The following is a 20,254-nucleotide window of genomic DNA, read 5'->3' on the forward strand; positions in this document are numbered from 1 at the left end:
AGTGGCCGACCCAAGTCAAACTTGTTCGTGCAACAATGGCAATTCATAATTTCATCCGACGATGTCAATTCCGCAATATTGCATTTGACTCTTATGATAGATTCACGAATTATGTGCCTAATGAAGAGGAAGGATCTTCGTCTCAACAAACACGTCATGGAAATGATGTTGCAAGTGATGACAACGAGATGGAAGTGAGGAGACATAATATTTGTATGTCAATTTGCAAATGAAATTAGGAGTTCTTTAAATATCTAGGAAGTTTTATTTTTATTGTTTTAATAGTAATTTATTATATTTTTATTGCAATGACATTTTCTTGTTCCCTTGTGCACTCAATATTTTTTTTTTACAAAAAAAATATAAAAATAAAATAAGGTAATGGAAAAATGTACCAAATTAGGTACTAATATCAACTTCCAAAAATGAAATAACTTTTTCAAAATTTAAAGTGAAGAAAATGACAAAATTATAATTTTTATGTTCATAAGGACAAAAATGTTAATTACACAGTAAAAAGTTATTTTACAACTTATTTACCAAACATTACTCTGCTGCTTAAATCTATAATCACACAGCTGCACCATACAGGTTACCAGCTTATGTTCACAATTATAAGCTATAATTTACAATCACTTTCCCACAGCTCTATCAAACAAGGCTTTTGTAGTATACACACATTCGATGAGTGTATTATTAAAATTATAAAATGTATAAGATTTAAATTTAATTTGAGCAGTTATATGAGCCAAGAAAAAATAGGCAATTACCCGAAATTATTATTATTATTTTTAAAAGAAGTGACAATTTACACCAATTCAAATATAAAAATACAATGGATAGATATATAAATGAAAGGATAGATATACTCAATCAATTAGACACCAAATTTTCCATTGTGATCCACCAAATAGTGAGGGAGGCTAATAGTAAAAATAGAAGTTGAATTCGTGACCTTTTTAATACCTTGAGATCTAGTATTAATAGATGAGACAAAAATGATAACATGGGACCTCCATGGTAGTGATCAATCGACATCTATAACTCTAATAGTTGGCATGGTGGTTAATAAGGGTTAGCAGGAGGTTGAGCCATGTCAAGTTTGCCTATTCGTTAAGTCCAACATGTTTCTCTTACTAAGTTCATTTGAGTTTACTTTTTGAGTTTTTTCTTTTCTTTTTTCAATTTCTTGTCAAGATCATACATCGAGTTGGCAAGTCATCTCTCATGGGGCCAATCACCTAAGTTGGGCTTCAGGACTTGGACTTAGGCATAGTCCAAGCATTATTCGAGCCAAGTGAGCCCGTCTCAAATATGGATTTGGACCGGTTAAAAGAGCAGAGGATTATGATGGCCCGTAGTAGTTAAGGTGTTGAACATAAGAGATTTAGGGCCAATTTGGGAACATGGTTAAAAGTCAAAATTTGATTTTTAATCTATTTTGAATTACATTATCTCTCTACTTTTTTACACGTTTTTATGTTCAACTTTTACAAGTAGAAAACATTCGGGATTAACCAATACTTATATTTTATTGATTTTTATGCGCATCTCAAATTTATTTTAAATTTTTTTTTCTAAATCATATTGTGAATCGAAGTTTCGTGTCATTAAAAAAAATTGTTGTCATTGTTCCACTGCCAAGTATATCTTATGAGGTGTGAAAGGGGAGCATTGGTATATGAATTTGTTTAGAGAAAGTAAAAAATAAATAAATTACATACAAAATCATTATCCCCTGTTTGGTTACCGTAGAAATACAATGACAAAAAGAATGATGAAGATATTGGAAAATTTTAGTTCAATTCAAGACATAATTTCTCATCATTCTTTCATTATTTTCATTAGTTTTTAGCATTTTTTTAATTTAAAAAAAATTCTAAAAATCAAACCAAACCCACTTTTCGTTCCTTATTGTTCACTTTTTGAATTATAAAACAGCATTAGAAGCAAACCAGAGGCTCTAAAATGTTTTAAGAAAAAAAGGTGAGAGAGAGAGAGAGAGAGAGAGAGAGAGAGAGAGAGAAGGGAAGATCAGGAGTCTTTGAGAAACTTGGTAGGGAGACCCTTCTTTGGGACTGGAAATGGATCATACTCCACACCATTCTTTGGACCTACTACTTCCCACCTGCAATAAATTCAATTTCAATTCAAAACTAGCACATAGGGAACTATCCAATAAATATTGGTTTCAACCCAATTAACACATACATTCTATCCCCAGAAAAATTATCCCGAAGTCAAATACACTCCATTTGTTTTGGTAAAATCTATTTTACAAAAAATAGTTTTAACCTAAAAATTAATGTAATAGTGATTATATTAGTGGTGACGGTAATGGTAGTGTAGAAACCTGATAAGATTTTAATGTGGAAAACATTTTTCAAAGAAACATTTTCTTTTCAAATAGTATATTTTCTTGTTAATTGTGAAAAATGCTTTTCGTTCAATTTCATTTTCTGTAGTGTCAAGTGTTAAAAAACATGAAATCCTCCATATATTCTTAAGCTATCATCTTAAATTTATTATTATTATTTTTATTTTCAAATTTATTCAAGCCCACCCCCACATACCTGAATTTGTTGACAAGATGATGGATGAAAACAAGGAATTTCTAGCTTGGCAACTTCATTCCCTGGACATGAATGTACTCCATTGCCAAATGGCACAAATGAATAAATAAATCATAAAAATAAAATTAAAGCCTGCTTCTGGTTCTATTTTAGAATCATGATTCCAATAAAAAAAAACTATTTTCAAAACTTGTAATCAAACATACAATTCAAAACTCATAACCAAACTCTTTTCAAAACTCTATTTAAAAAAAAAAATATATATATATATTTTTTATTTTGTATTTTAAAATTATTTTTAGAATGATGATTTTGAGTGTAGAGTTGTATATTAAGATTTGAGTTTTGAAAAAAGAATTTGTTTAGTTATGAGTTTTGAGTTGTATTTTAAAAAAAAAAAAATCGGATTTATTTTTTTAAAATATTTAAAAATTTCCTTTATTTTATTTTTTTAGGGTAAATATTTTATATTGTAAATATTTATTTATTTATTTTAGGGTAAGTTACATTGACACCCCTGAGGTTTATGTTAATTGCAGTTTCTCCCCTCATCTTTTGGAAATTACACACCCCTCCCTGAGGTATAAAGTTTCATTACAGATTGCCCCCTGAGGTTTAAAGTTTCGTAACAGTTCCCCCCCTCATCGTAATGATCATCATATATAAAATTAAATTAACAGGGGGGGTCAGTGTAATTTTCTAAATGTGACGGGGTGAACTATAATAAACATAAACCTCAAGGGGTGTCAGTATAATTTACCTTTTATTTTAATGTGCACTGTATTTCATACATTTGTGCGCTGTATTTTTTTAATTTTTTAAAAAATATAAAAAAGTGTTATTTTATTCGAAATATATAATTTTTATTTTAAATATTTTATTTTATAAATATTTTTTTAATATTTTAAATTTGTTTACTTTTTTTAAATAATTAATTTTTTAAAAATTTTAAAAAATTTCGATCATCATATATAGCTAAATCATAACGAATTATTTGGCCAACACTTAAGAAAATAACAAAAATTATTTTTTGAAAATATATATATATATATATTTTTCTTCAAAAATAAAAATAAACAAAATATTTTTTGAAAAAATATTTTTTCAAAAAAATATAAAATAAGAAATAATTTTAAAGAACAGAATAAAAAATATTTTTAAATTTTTTTTAATAGTATTTTAAAAAGAGTTTCAATAAGAGTTTGGGTATGAATTTTAAAAAGAGTTTTTGAATTATGTATTTAGTTATGAGTTTTGAAAATAGTTTTTGAATTGAATTTTGAGTTATGTGTTTAATTATTTGAGTGTGAAGTTGTGTTTTGAGTTTAATAAAATATTTAAAATAATAAAAAATATTTAAAATAAAAAATAAAAACTTTATTAAACATTTTTAAATATTTAAAAAAATAAATCCAAAAATTTTAAAAATAAACCTCAAAATTCGAAAACTCAAAACTCAAAATACAACTTAAAACTCTTTGCAAAATTAGAAAAAATATAAAATAACAAATAATTTTAAAAAACAAAATAAAAAATATTTTTTGAATATTTTTAAAAGAATTTTGAAAAGAGTTTCGATAAAAGTTTGGTTATGAGTTTTGAAAAGATTTTTTTTAATTGAGTTTTGAGTTATGTGCTTGGTTATGATTTGAGTGGAGTTGTGTTTTAAGTTTAAAATATTACAAAAATTAAAATATTTAAAAAATAAAATAAAAAATATTAAAAATAAAAAAATAAAATTGTATTAAACATTTTTAAATATTTAAAAAAATAAATCCAAAAAATTTGAAAATACAACTCAAAACTCAAAATATAACTCAAAACTCTTTTCAAAATTCAAAACTCAAAATTCTTTTCAAAACTCATAACGAAACAAATTTTCTCTTTTCAAAATTCAACTCACAATTCCACTCTTAAATCACGACTAAACCAAACGTAGCTAAAAAAAAACTCCATAATTTAATATCTATGATTAAGATTTACTATTCCACAATAGGAACTATAGATCTAAAATTCTTAACAAATTTTTGAATTATTTATTGGTTCTATAGACTTCCTGATACTCAAATTGTAAGTATAGTCAATTAATTACGTAACTAATAATAATTAGGTTGTGAAACAGTGTCATACCTCAAATCTTGAAGGATTAAATTTTCTGGATCTATGAAGAAATTTGGATTCTGATGAATGATCCGAAACAAAGGCAAAACTTTCCAACCTTTTGGAATCAAGACCCCTGAGAAATATTTCTGATGTTACTACTTGTCCTTGAGGAACGGGTCGGGTTGATCCACGCCTCCCACACAGTTGTTCGATCGCTGGGCTCACTGAGAAACCTGCACAAGAGTCCAACGGGAAACGGGAGTCCCCTAGCGAACCCTCTGACAAGCAAGTTAGAGAAGAGAGACTAATGGAATATAAAGATAGGATGGTGATAAAGAACTTAACCTTCTTTTTATCTTAAAATCCTGCTTATATCATTTGTTCATTATATCCTTACCCACTTCGACCTGTCATGTTGGCCGAAAGTCTATGTTCTAGCTTGCCTTGTTCATGGTGAGGTCGTTCTGTTTTGACGTGAAGAGGTTATCGTATTAAATGTTGCGGGAACCGCATTAATGGCTGATGTGTGGTTGCAATAACTCTGCAGAATCTTTGTCTATTTATGTGGCTGGTTCTTCTCTTGACAGGTGTTTAGATGTCTTTGGTTCTTGGTGCAACGTTGAGTTGCAATGATGTTGGGCTTTAAGTGGTGGGCCAAAAGTCTCTATGGGTCCACCTATGTCAGTAGTCCTCAATTCCCGAGTGCAGCTTCAGTCCAACAAAGGGAATAAGGAAGAAGACAGGGGTTGTGGGTGGTCGAGTGAGAGAAGATCAACCGGGAGGTGGGTCGACCGCGAAGGATGACCGAGTAAAGAGGCCGATGTGGAGGAGGGCCGACCGCGAAGGGTGACCTAGTGAAAAGGCCGACGTGGAGGAGGGCCGACCGCGAAGGGTGACCGAGTGAAGAGGCTGACGGGGAGGAGGGCCGACCGTGAAGGGTGACCGAGTAAAGAGGCCAACGTGGAGGAGGGTTGAGCGCGAAGGGTGACCAAGTGAGGAGGCCGACGTGGAGGAGGGCCAACCGCGAAGGGTGACCGAGTAAGGAGGCTGACTGGGAGGAGGGCCGACCGCGAAGGGTGACTGAGTGAGGAGGTCGATGTGGAGGAAGGTTAACCGCAAAGGGTGACCGAGTAAGGAGGCTGACGAGGAGGAGAGCCGACCGCGAAGGGTGACCGAGTGAGGAGGAAATGGCGGCGCGCGGGGCTCGAGAAGTAGCGGGGCACGTGGTGATGTGAAGTGAAATAGACAGGGTAGGGGAAGAGGGTAGTGGATCGTGGTCATACACGTGGTGTAATCCTGCAATAGAGGAGGTTATGCGTCAGCAAGAAGCGAAATGATAGGGTAATATAGGGCGTTGAAAAGGCGGGGGCGGAAGTTTTTGAAAATTTTCAAACTGGCAAAATTTAATCTCGACCCTTGGAATATAGGCAAACCGTGGGCATTTGGAGTTATTCGCTTTACTTACCTTATCGCAAAAAACCAACACATCCCAGAAGTGAACTCATTTGTTTCGTGTGACACGCCTCTGTAACACTTTGCGAACTTCCTTGTGCCAACGTCTAAAACAATATGCAGACACGTAGGAGAAATGACTCGAGATAAAGTGCTAACCATAAGGCTAAACTCAATGGGAGAAGATGATGCAATGGAGTTGGCGGAACAGTACCGAGCAAAGTGGAGGGAGGAGAGGGGAGCTAGGTAAGCGACGTGGGCTCGCCCGACGACGATGATCATGCCCGCCAGGCCAATTAGCCAAGTGGAGCCGGACCACTGGCACACCAAGGCCGACAGGTCTACATTTACGGTAGAGGAGTTGGAGGAGGTACGAAGGAAGTACCAAATTTCGACGGAGATAGAGTTAAGGCGGCCCACATCTAAGGAGAGGGCGTCAAATGTACGACCGACAGAATTCACCATGTACGAGGAAGTATTGAGGGGAGACCTAAGGTTGCTGATCCCCCAAGTAGTGGTAGATGTATTAAACCGACTGGAGGCGGCGCTGGGGCAGCTGATGCCCAATGCATGGAAAATTATAATGGCCTGTGCGATCACATGGCCACAGGCGACCGATGAGGTGGTGATGACAGTGGAGGAATTCGTTTCTTGCTACAAAGCGTCTGGTCAACAAGAGACCTGGGTGACTTTGCAGGAGGTGGCATGCAGGGGGTTAGTAGCCAGGTTGCCCTCGTCGATGAAGGGGTAGAGGCCGAGATGGTTCTATGTATCGGCAAATGGTAGGAGGGGAGTGCGCACGACATGGAAAGTCCTCACGAAATCGGTGGAGTCGAAGTTGGGGCTGGAGGCAGAAGGTAGGGTGAAAAGGGTGAAGGAGTGGAGGGAGAAAGAGGATGTGTGGTGGAACGACCTTGTCCGTCCTTCAGCTTTGTATGCTTTAGGTTTAGGACCGTAGCTAATGGAAGAGGACCCCATCCTGGAGGAGTTGGAAACGAGACGAAAGGCAGAGAGGCGGAGGACCTTAGCCAGGGTAGAAAAGTATAAGGAGTCTCAGCTGGGGCCTGCTCCTAAGTTGGTGATGAGGGAGAGAGTCCGACCTCACCTGAAGCTGTTAGGAGGCAAAGAGCTGACCGACTTTTCCCCACTGCCGCCCCTAGTAGACTTGCTGAAGGAGAGGGGCAAATAAGAGTTGGAGGCAATGCTAAAGAAATGGAAGAAAAAGAGGGCGACGACAAAGCGTAGTAAGGATGCCCCTGCTCTAAAGAAAATGAAGGAGGGGAGTGCAGAGGAGGCGCTAGGAAGGGAAATTGCCCAAGTGGCGAAAGAAGGCATGAGCCTAAGAGCCCAGGTGCCAAAAGAAGATATAGTTCCAAGCACCCAAGTGCCAAAAGAAGACATGGGCCCAAGTGCCCAGGCGGAGACGACGGTGGGGCTTGTGGTAGAAGTATCTCCCAGTCCTGGTGAAGGGAAGATTAGGAGTAGCAAACCAGAGACAAGTGCCGCGTTAAAGACCGCCATGTACCACGCATACGTGTTGGCAAGTCGGTTAGCAGAACAAGAGTGGGAAGCCAGGGTAGCAGTCGACCGATTTGTTGGAGTGCTAGAGGATGCGGCCGTGCAATTAATGGCGTGGTTTACGGAGGCCGATCTTCTGAGAGGGGTCTGCTCGGCCTAGATGGAGGCAGCGACCTTGGCGGTTGCCCTGATGAATAAAGCAACGAGCACGAAAATGGAGGTAAAGCCACTGAGGGCCCAGCTAGAAGGGGTGAAGGCGCAACTATCGAAACTAAAGGTGGAGGCAGCGGGCTGGAAGAAAGCCGTTTGGAGTGCGTGCGCCAATGGGCTAGAGTGTGTGCAGAGAGCAAAGAATATCGAAGTATTAGTGGTGGTGCAGAGCTATGCAACAAAGCAAGCTGGTGCTAAGCTCCTCGTGACCAAATCAGAGCTGGAAGCGGAACGCCGCAAGGCAGTGTCACTAGAGTTCGAGCTGGTGGGCGAGAAGAAGCAGCTAGAGCTAGTCCAATAAGCCTACACCACCGCCAATAAGAGGTGGGAAGAGGCCCTCACCAACAATGAGGAATTGAAGGACCAGTCGATCAAAGACAAAGAAGAGGCGGATCGACGGATCGCAGAGTTGGAGAAGGCTCTGGCAGAAGAAAGGGCCAAGTTGGCATCTGAGAGGGCGGCGTACCCCAACTTATGCTTGGCGGCCGTGGAGTAGTTCAAGGGGTTCGCCGAATTCCAGATGGCCATTGATGCCGCTGTCGCAAGTAGCTTGGTGAAGGAGGAAGATAGGGGGCCTGGGCCGTCGAGAGCGGCCGCTGGAGTTAGGAGTGAGGAGGAAGTGATCCAAAGCTTCCAGCGGTCTGACTTATATAAGCACGAGATGAGCGAGTTCTGGGGCAGCGACTGGATGACCTTCAAGTTTAAGGTGCAAGAGTTGTTCCCCGACATGGACTTCAGCCTCGTGAAGGTAGGAGAAGACAACGTCGCCCAAACCCCCCTAGATGAGGGGGTTGAAGAGGAAGATCTCGTGTTGAGCGAGGGAGATTAACTGTATAAAACTATTTGTTTTTGTTTTTGTTTTTGTTTTTTTTTTGTAATAAAGGTAGTTTTTGTAATAAATTTGTGTAAAAATACAAGTTTGTTAATAAAACAACAAGTTTTCTTATGCATTGTTGTTGTCGTTATTGCTCTAATTTGTAAATTTGGGATGGTAAAAATGGGCAATCAGGCTGACTTGTATGGATGACTAGTGAAAATGTTAAAAATGGGTAAACCATGATGTACATTGAAATTTCGTAACAATTGAGTAATATGAAATTTCGTAAGTAAACCATGATGTAAAAATGTTAAAAATGGGCAAACAGGCTAACTTGTATGACTAGTGAAAATGGATGGTCATGAACTTGGATTTTAACTAAGTATGGCGACAGCTGAGACTAGCTTTGATTTAGACCGACCAAATTATTCATGTGAGTTCTGACTAAGACTTGGAGGGCTCAGTTGCGCTGAGGCTAAAGTTAACTCGGTGTGGTTGAGCTCCTCGTGCTGAATCTGGCTGAAGCTTAAGTTAACTCAGTCTGGCTGAGCTCTACATGCTCAGTCTGGCTGAGGCTTTAGTTAACAAGTTATTGAATCATGACGCAAATAATGGAGATATAAAGTCATTGTCATTTAAGGCACAACCTGTTGATCACAAGTTTACACCAATGGAATAGTACAAAAAGGAACATACAACAATAGAATGGTACAAAAACATGAGACACCATTTCACTAAAAATAACGTTTCAAGTGCTCGGCACTCCATGGATGAGGAGGTCTCTGCCTTCCATGTCTTGGAGTCGGTAAGTGCTTGGGCGAGGTCTAGCCTTAACAACGTAAGCTCCTTCCCATTTGGCTACTAGCCTGCCCTCGGTGTGATTTTTGGTGGCAAGAGTTGCTTCACGCAAAACTAGGTCCCCCACTGCGAACTCTCTCTGTCGGACTTTGCGGTTGTAGTGTGTTCTCATTTTCTGCTAATATGAGGCCTGTCTGACAGCAATGGTCTCTCGGAGCTCTTCAATCAGGTCCAAGTTAGCCCGACGCAATTCTTCTGTTAGTTTTGGATCCGGATGCAAAACCCTCGGGGTCGGGAGGTCGATTTCCATTGGGATGACTGCCTCAGCATCGTATGTTAAGCGAAAGGGGGTCTCCCCAGTAGGGGTTTGGGCGGTAGTTCGATAAGTCCAAAGTACGTTTGGTAGTTCCTCAGCCCACAGTCCCTTAGCAGCTTCCAACTTGGTTTTGATGATCTTCAGAAGAGAGCGATTGGTAACTTCGACTTGCCCATTGGCTAGGGGATGACCTGGGGAAGAGAAACATGGCTTAATGTGGAGCTCGGCATAGAATTTCTTGAAGTTGGCATTGTCAAATTATTTTCCGTTGTCTGAGACGATGGCTTGAGTGATTCCAAATCAGCATACGATCGACTGTCAGATGAATTTGGTTGTGTTCCGTTCAGTGATTGTGGCGAGGGGTTCCGCTTCCACCCATTTGGTGAAGTAATCAATGGCAACTACAGTGAACTTGGTTTGGCCCCTACCGGTGGGCAATGGACCAACTAAGTCGATGCCCCACTTGGCGAATGGGTAAGGACTGCAGAGTGTAATCAGTTCTGTAGGTGGAGCATGGGGGATGTTGGCAAAGCACTGGCATTTATCACGCTTAAGCACAAATTCAGCGGCATCTTGGTTGAAAGTAGGCCAGAAGTAGCCGGTGTGAAGGATTTTATGGGCCAGTAACCGGGAACCCGAATAATTACCACATACGCCCTCATGGACTTCCCTCATCACATAGGTCGCTTGAGTAGAACTGAGACACCTGAGGTATGGGCTTGAAAATCCATGTTTGTACAGTAGGCCGTTGATGAGGATGTAATTGGACGATCAGGCTCTGACTTTGGTGGCCTACTGTTTATCGTCTGGAAACTTCCCACTTATCAAAAATAGAAGGATGTCTACAACCCATGGAATAGGTTCGTTTTGGAGGAAGTGAACCTCCTGCTGGATTGGCGAAGTAGCCGAGCGGGCTAAGTATTCAAGACGGATGCCATGGCTGAGGTCTGACTGGTCGGCCGAGGCTAATTAGGCCATTTCATGTGCCGTGGAGTTTTCTGACCAAGGGATGTGTTTGATATGGAAAGTATTGAAAAGGCGAACAAGAGGGAGTGCATTATCCCTGTAGGCTAGCATCGTGTCTTCGTTCGCGTCGAATTCCCCCGTAATCTTCCCGACGATCAATTGGGAATCACTGAACACTTGGATATGGTTTACACCAATGTCTTTGGCTAGGCAAAGACCTGCTATCAAGGCTTCATATTTGGCTTCATTATTGCTGGCGTCGAACAGAAAACGGAGGGCATACTTAAAATAACCGCCCTTGGGAGCGGTGAGGATGAGACCAGCCCCACTACCTTCTTTGCGGGATGATCCATCGATATTGAGGGTCCAGGAATGGGGATCTTCTACCTCAGTATTGAATTGCTTTGGCAGAGAGGGCGTGGTTGGAGTGGAATTGGTGAATTCCAAGATAAAATCAGCGACAGCCTGTTCATTGATCGCTATTCGAGGTTAGTAAGAGATCTCAAATTGGCTGAGCTCGACAGACCATTGCATAAGCTTGCCGGACAGCTCTGGTTGTTGCATTACCTTCTTCAAAGGTTGATTAGTGAGGACCACTATGGAGTGAGCTTGGAAATAAGGTCGGAGTTGTCTTGAGGCTATGACCAAGGCAAGGGCCATTTTTTACAGCAGAGGGTAGTTCTGTTCTGCCCCCCTCAGAGCTTGGCTAATATAATAAACCGGACGCTGTACTGAGCCGTCCTCCCTGATAAGGGTTGCACTGACTGCGGTGTTTGATACAGCTAAGTAGAGAAAGAGGGTCTCGCCTGAGAGCGCCTGAGAGAATGGGGGGGTTGGCCATGCACTGCTTCAATTGTTGAAAGGCCTCTTCGGATTCGGTGGTCCACTTAAAGGCCTGTCGAAGGACTTTGAAAAAGAGAAAGCACTTGTCTGTTGCGCGGGAAATAAAACGATTGAGGGCAGCAACTCTGTCGGTGAGCCGTTGAACCTCTTTAACCGTTTTGGGAGACTGCATTTCTATTAGGGCCTTGATCTTTTCGGGTTTGGTCTCGATGCCCTGCTGACTGACTATAAAATCCAAGAACTTCCTAGATCCTACGCCGAAGGAACATTTCTCCGGATTCAGCTTCATTTGATACTTACGTAGGGTTTTGAAGGTCTCTCACAGGTCTGTCAGATGATTAGAGGAGAGTTTGCTCTTGATAAGCATGTCATCGACGTAGACTTCCATGTTCCGACCTATCTGATGGTGAAAGACAGCATTGACCAACTGTTGGTAAGTTGCTTCGGCATTTTTTAATCCGAATGGCATGACACGATAGTTGTAAGTTCCTCTATCTGTGATAAAGGAGGTGTGTTCCTAGTCAGCCGGGTGCATCAGAATTTGATTGTAACAGGAGAAGGTGTCCATGAAACTGAGCATCTGATGTTCTGCAGTGGCATCGACAAACAAATCTATGCGGGGGAAGGGATAACTATCTTTGGGGCAAGCTCAATTGAAGTCAGAGTAATCGACGCAGAGTCATCATTTATCGTTGTTTTTACGGACTAGAACCACATTTGACAGCTATTTGAGGTAGTCTACATTCTTGACAAACCATGCCTTCAGTAGTTTGTCTACCTCAGAAGTAATAAGGGCATTGCGTTCCGGATGAAAGATGCGCTGCTTCTGGCGAAAGGGTCGGAAATAGGGCTCAATGTTGAGACGATGAGTGATGAATGAGGGATCGATACTCGGCATGTCGGAATGGGTCCAGGCAAATACATCATTGTGCTCGGTTAGGAGGGCTGTAAGGTTGCCCTTGGCTTGGGAGGAGAGTTGGCTGCCGATCATGGCTGTTTTTGTTAGGTTGGCAGGGTCGATGGGGACTTCAACAAGTTCTTTCACTGGTTCCCCTCTGACTAACTCGTCTTCGTCTCTAACATCGAGCCCTTCGACGATCATGGCCTCCTTCAGCTTGACCTCTTTGAGTGAAGCGACGTAGCATTTTTTGGCTAACATATGTTCTCCCCTCACGGTGCCGACCCCGAGGTCGATAGGAAATTTCATGGCCAGATGGTATGTAGATGTGACAGCTTGAAAGGCGTTAAAGGCTGTGTGGTTGAGGATGCTGTTATAAACAGAGGGACAGTCGACGACAAGGAAAGTGAGTAACTTGGGGGTTTGCCGTGGATATTCTCTGATGGTAATGGAAAGATCGATGGAGCCTATGGAGGTCACCTAATCCCCTGTGAAGCTGACCAACGGGGTTTGGAGAGGGAACAAACTTTCGTCCCCGACCTTGAGCTGGCGATAGGCGTTCAGGAAGATGATGTGTGAAGAGCTGCCGTTGTCGACAAGCACTCGTCTGACTTTGTAATTGGACAGGAGAACAGAGATGACAAGGGGGTCGTCGTGACGGTAATGGATGCCTGTGCAATCGGCTTCCGTAAAGGTGATGGACTCCATCCACTGTTTGGGGTGTTTGAAGGGGCGATCCAATGTCGTGACTTCTTTGTCGGAGCCCTGTCTGATTTTTCTGAGTTCGGCTTGTTAGGCCGAACGAGATGGTCCTCTGCATGAAAGTTCGCCAGCAATGACTCTGATCTCTCCGACCGGGAGAGCAAGGTTGTCTTGTGCTCGGGGTTGTGGCGGGGCTGATCATTGCCTTGGTTAGGTTGCACGGGTTGTTAGGGAGGGGTGTGTTGGCGGTTGCCCCTAATAGGTTCGGTCCTTGGCCGTTGTTGGGGACGGGCTTCCGTGAACCGACTGAGGCGCCCTTGGCGTATCAAGCTCTCTACTTGGTCTTTAAGGTTAACATATTCCTCGGTGTTGTGGCCGTGGTTGTAACAACCCTCCTCTTGTTTTAGTCATGCTTACATGCATTTGCATGATCCTTGTCTTGAATAAGCTTGCCTATTTGCAGACTTTGGTTTGTTTTATCTAAGTGTTGTTTGCATGCTTTGTTCCTTGCTTGCGTGTGTTACGCCGAGGTCATCTTGAGCCTAGGTCGCACCTTTGAACCTCTTACACCTAGGACCATCTTGGAACCACTTTGGTTGACCTCCACCTTCGCCCTGGCATATTGGCCGAGATGTCATCATCTAGGCCGAGGTGTGCATCATCTAGGCCGAGTTGTTATCATCTAGGCATCCTAGATCCTTGATCCTTGCACCTAGTGATCTTGTTCCTAGACTGGTATGACCTAGACCGAGGTGTGGCACAGCTGGGTCAAGTGTTATCCTTCCTAGCTGAGATCATTAAGACCTTACTTGCCGAAGCCTTGTCCTAACCCGAGATCATTACCTGTAGGAGTGCCCATGTCACCTTACTTGTTGGATACACTTTGTCATGCACTTGTCTTGTCAGTCAGCCACCTTTTTGAGGTGAACCAACTGGTCGTTGCCACATGTCCCAACAAAGGGTTAAGTCTGCTGACAGTAGAGAAACCTACATCATTTTGTTATATCTTGTTCTAGGAAGAGAGAGAAGCTCTTGGAAGAGATGAAGAAGAGTTCTTAGAGTGATAATAGATTTCCAAGCTTGATCTTCACACTTTGAACCGTTAGATCCGTGCTTTGAGGTTAGAATCTTGATGTGCTCTTGTTATTCTTTATGTTCATCTAACTACATTGCATGATCTAGCATGATTCATGAGCCATGCATTGATTTTAAGTTTGTTTTAGAAAGAGAAAATGATGTTCTTGTATTCTTGAAATAAAACCATGTTTTGATCTGAAAGTTTGTATCAAGATCCATGTTTTCGTGTTTGTTTTCTTGAAACCTCCAAGTATGGGTACCCAGGTCCATGTTTTCGAACTCATCTCATGAAATCTCAGATTTTGTAATAACAAGTTAAGATTTTAATATTCATGTTCTTTATGTTCTTCATGTTCCTTGAAGGGAAACCCAGATTTTTCCGACTTCATTTCCTTGAATGTGGTCATCGGGACCACACCTCGGCCAAGACCTGGTTGGTACCCAGCATGTTTTCCAAGATGAGAAATAGTGATTTAACTCCCAACATATGTTTTGCTTTTCCTGGACTTAGTTTTGAAAGAGGTGCCGAGATCATTGACACACATGTAAAGCTTGTCTTAGGGATGCATTCACTACAACAAAAAGCATTTTTGGCGACGTTTTTTAGCATCCAAATTGAATTTAGTTGCCAATTGTATGTTTTTGGCAACAATATACGTGTTGGTCGCCAAAAAATACATTATTAGCAACAAATATCTCAATTGGTCGCCAAAAATGGTTGGCGCCAATTTAATTTTTTGCGCGGGAGTGCTAAAAAAGTTTTGGCGACAAAATTAATATATGGCGACGAAACTGTTTGTCGCCAATTGTGACTTTTTGGCGACGGAATTAAAATAGTCGCTAAAAGGTGAATAATATTTATGGCAACATAATGATTTTCGTCGCCAATAAATATCTTGTCAAAACGACGTCGTTTTGAATCTGTCTTTTTTTTTTTTTAATGACCTTTAGGTGAATAAACAAGATTGACCTAAAATGAGTCTTCTTCGTCTTCTCATTCCACAACTTGAAGCGGCACAACTGAAGTAAAAAAGGTATGTCTTCTCTCCCTCTTCTTCATCTCTCTTTCCCTCTCCCTCTCCTTCTGCTTCTCCCTCTCCCTCTCCTTCTCCTTCTCCTTCTCCTTCTCCCTCTCACTCTCACTCTCACTGTCTCATTTTCCTCTCTTTCTTCTTTATCATCAATTTCATTCTCTTGTTCGGCATTGCAGAACACAACACAACATTGATATTGGGACTGATTTTTCCCTCACTCTCTCACACTCTCTCATCTTCCTCTTTTTCTTCTTTGTCATCAATCTAATTTTTTGGACTGATATTGTGATTTTCGGGACTGATATATTCTAATTTTTGGACTGATTTTGGAACTAATTTTCGGGACTGGTATATTTTGAATTTCGGACTGATTTTGGAACTGATTTTTGGATTTTGGGACTGATATTCTGATTTTGTATTTTTTGGGGACTGATATTATAATTTGGGTATGGATCATCTGGTTTAGGAGGGTATAGTAGTTTCAGGCTCTGAATCTAAATGCGTAGGAGGATAGAATTGAGAGATAAGTTATGTATTCTATTCCATTCTAGTCTGAGTTGAGTTTCTTTTTCCCACCATTTAACCTGAAATTGCTGTTAGAATGAGTGTAGTCTGTGTAAAAGCTTATCTTTCAGTTTTTATTTTTTTGAACTGAATATATATCAGTAAAGTTGTTGAACTGATAGTATGATGTTAGTAAGTGGCTAAGCATTGAAGAATCCAAAAGTGCAACCAATAAGAAAAGCCCATTGTTGAATCCAAAAGTGGTTGGTTGCATTAGAAAAAGCCCTCTTCCAATGATCAGTTAAATTGGTTAGTTGCATTGGAAGAGGGCATACCACTCTGGAAATTTGTTGGTTGCAGTCCTATTAAGTGTTTATAATTAGTTCTTTTCTCGTCACATTGTCCAGGAGGTAATAACATTGAGGATCTGGCTTCTATTGATTCACTAAAATTTTCCTAACTTGATGGTAAGGTTTTGTAATGTGAGCTGTTTGGCGTGTTCTTAAACTTTTGATCAATTATTGGATTTGACAGAAATCTGTTTTGCAGTGGTGTAATGTTGAATCATATGAAAATTTAATAATGAACATTGTGTCCAAATTGTTGCCTGCTATATCTACTTGAATTATTCTTTTTGATCCAATGTGTTGCTACAGGACTATGTTATTTATTAATTACAAAACCATGTTTCCAATTCAGAGTAAAGTCTGTGACTAACTTTGTAATGTTTTCAAATCACCTTTTTCTTCTAGCAATCTATATGTTTTTTGATGACCCTTGGTTTTGTCTGCTGTAACAAATATTTGCCATGTCAGGTCCATCTGCAGGTTGATTACCCATTTAGTGGACTTTATCTTTTATTTGATTTTTTTTTCCCTCTTAAAGAAAGAAATGTATGATTTAAGAGGATAATGTTGAGTTTTACAACAATACTTGTTGTGGGGGTATGAGATGCTCTAGAGTTAAGTTGATTGGAAACTTAAAAAATACTGATTTTTTTTTTTTTTTGGGGGAATACTTACATCTAGTTAACAATATTTCTTCTTCTTTTATTTATTTGTTTTATATCATATATACAATCAACTGAGAATCCTGTTATAGGTCCAGTTAAAATTGATTAGATAAAGTCATAAAGGCACCAAGTAATAGTTATTGCCTGTAAGAAAGATTACTGTAAAATGTGTGTTTTTCTCATTTAGCCCAAATATTAACAATAGCCACTAATGATGATATTCCTTTTCCTTCAACCATCGAATCGCTTAGAAAAGCCCGTTGGTTGCATTGGAAGAATCCGAAAGTGAATCCAAAAGTGCAGATTTATTTACTTTTTATGAGGGCATACCATTGTTGCTCCAAAAAGTTTAGGAGCACAGAAAATTTTCACAAAATCAAACATAGATATCTGAGGTTGATTTTGTGAGTAATGAATGCTACACTTGTCACTTTTTTATACCACATTAATGTGCCACTTCATGGTTCAATACTGTATTGAAAATAAACATGAGTGGTGAGTAGTGGCAAAGTCAGAATTTCAACTTAGAAGAGGCACAATTGAATTAAAATCTTGGTAAAAATTGCAATCTAACTTGATTTTTATTTGACGGTAAGACTAAAAATTAATGAGATTGAAAAGATATATTTAAATATAAATTTAGGTTAACTGGTCATTATCTGTATTATTATATTTAAATATAAGTTTAAGTTAACTGATCATTATTTGTATTATTAATAATTTGATCATATAACATTCATTTCATGTCCACTCTCCATTAATTTCATGTATAGTGCGATTTTAATTTAAACTTTGATTTACAATTCAAATGTTATAGGTTATTGGCTAATGCAAAGAGATAAAAAAAGCTGCAATCATTCGTTGGGGGCAATTGCTACATCAAATAAGCTTTGACTATATTTTAGGGCATTTTTAATTTATTTATCAAGTTAGTCATTTTAGTTTCTAATATCATTCACTGAGTATCCAAGCTCACCCTCTCTACATATATATGTAGGTGACGAGCAAAAAGGCGGTGACGCCTAGATGATTAATTGCAAATTGTTGGATCTATATTTTGTAGCATCTTGAAGATTATGCTTCTTGACTTGGCCATTGTAGTTCGTTTTGCATATGTTGGCTTGAGAAGCCTTTTGATCAAGATGTAATACGTATTTGTTTTATTTGTACTCAAGTTGTAAAATCACGTTTTGTATGACATTTCATTTGATCTATGCACAACTCTTGTGGACTATTTAAATTTAAATTTATTGCTTCCGCACATGTGAGCCCCATATGTATACTCTGATTGTGTGTGACTTTGTAAGTTGGCCTTTGGTAATCTTGGATTACTGGCCATCATGGCACCATTCTACTAGGGGTGGAATGAGGTCGTGACAGATTGGTATCAGAGCACCGGTTCCTTATAGTACGTTATCCACACACTTTGAGTCCTAAAGAGCTTAGGATTTCCCTTAGAATGATATTAGGATTGCATCATATTGCTTGCTACTTGACAAGGTGTGCATTATCTCAGCATAATTGTGTGTTACTTGCATACATGTCTATTTGCTCATTTTGTTTTAAAGTCATATTTTGCATACTCTTAGCATCATGAGAAGGGGTGGACCTCCAGTTGGCCGAGATCATTCCAAGGACAGATTGGACAAACTAGAAAGGTTGGTCGAAGGTTTGGTCCATGAGTTGAGACAACCTAGGCCACAAGGCACTAGTACTACCTCTACCCAGGCCGAGCAGACAAACGACCGACATGCAGTTCCGCCTCCGCCTCCTCCAGTGCCGCAAGTGCCTCCACAGCCAACTTTATATGGGAACGGCATGATAACTTTGATCAAGGAGTTCAAGAAAATGAACCCGCTGAGATTCGAAGGGGGTATCGAGCCGATGAAAGCCGAAGCATGGGTTTTGGAAATGGAGAAGTTGTTCGAGATTTTTCCCAGCACCGACGCCCAGAACGTGTCATTAGCAGCATTCACGTTGACGACGATGCTCAAAGATGGTGGATGATGATCCGAGAAGGCAATCCAGGTTTAACTTGGGCCAGATTTTTAGAGTTGTTTTACAACAAGAATTTTTCCCTTAGTGTCCGAGATCGCAAGACCACGGAGTTCCAGACTTTGACACAAGGCAACAAGACAGTGGCAGAATACGACCGTGCTTTTACCGAATTGGCGAGATATGCGCCTCATATGGTCGATGACGAATATAGAAAAGCTAGGAAGTTTGAAAGTGGGTTGCGTGGACCGATACAGGATCGAGTTAACATGCTCAACTTGCCGACTTATGCCGGAGTGTTAGACAAGGCCATCCTAGCAAAAGCTAACTTGAACTGATACCAGAGTTCAGCAGAGAGCCAGAGGAAGAGACAAAACTATGAGAATCACCGAGTATTGTTTAATGCCAAGAAGAAGGCGAATATGGGCAGTTCCAGCAACTCGAATCAAGAAGGTGATACTAAGCCGACGTGTGCAAGTTGTGGGAAGCCACATTTTGGGGTCTGTCGTTGGGCGTCAGGAGCTTGCTTTGAATGTGGCGAGATAGGTCATCGTGTGAAGGACTGCCCGAAGACAAAGGCTAACGATGGTAAGAAGAATGGGAACACTTCGGTCTCTACACAGAAAAACAACGTCAGAAGGGCGCAAGCGAGGCAGGGCAGAGTTTTTGCATTAGTGCCAGGAGACACCCAGAGTGCCGAGACAGTAATGTCAGGTACCCTTCCAATTTGCTCTCAAGATGCATACATATTGATTGATTCAGGTTCTACTCATTCATTTGTATCTGCTAAATTTGTCGAGAAGTTGAATAGGAAACTAGAACCCCTTGGTTATGTGTTATTTGTGTCTACTCCATCTGGGAGAACTATGACTGTTGCATCCATTTATAGGGCATGTGTTGTTGTGATCGAGGATGTAAAATTATTAGTTGATTTGATGCCGTTAAACATAACTCACTTTGATGTCATATTGGGAATGGATTGGTTAGTAGGAAATCATGCATCCATTAACTGTGTTTCCAAAAGTGTCACATTGAAACCCCCAAACCAAGCCGAAGTTACATTTCAGGGTAAAGAAGTAGTATCCCCACCTTACTTGATCTCATCCATGAAGGCCTATAAGTTGATTCAAAAAAGGTGTCAAGGTTATTTGTGTAGTATACTAAGCAATCTGAATGGAAATGTTGAATTGGCCGACATCCCAGTTGTTAAGGAATTCCTCGATGTATTTCCAAATGACTTGCCCAGCTACTTAGTCGATAAAGAAATAGAGTTTACTGTTGACGTCATGTCGGGAACCCAGCCTATCTCCAAAACACCCTATAGAATGGCCCCAGCCGAGCTTAAGGAGTTGAAATTGCAATTACAAGAGTTATTAGATAAGGGCTTTATTAGGCCGAGCACTTCACCTTGGGGAGCACCAGTCCTATTTGTGAAG

The 20,254-nt window shown here is 40.2% G+C and overlaps 1 pseudogene; it reads right to left on the reverse strand.

Moving 5' to 3' along the window:
- Window positions 1-2,034: 2,034 nt before the first annotated feature.
- The window catches only part of LOC114307618 (abscisic acid 8'-hydroxylase 4-like), a 39,105-nt pseudogene continuing 20,885 nt past the window's right edge, over window positions 2,035-20,254 (reverse strand).

This window comes from Camellia sinensis, chromosome 4 (assembly GCF_055761805.1).
Source record: "Camellia sinensis isolate YWXY chromosome 4, ASM5576180v1, whole genome shotgun sequence".
Lineage (NCBI taxonomy): Eukaryota > Viridiplantae > Streptophyta > Magnoliopsida > Ericales > Theaceae > Camellia > Camellia sinensis.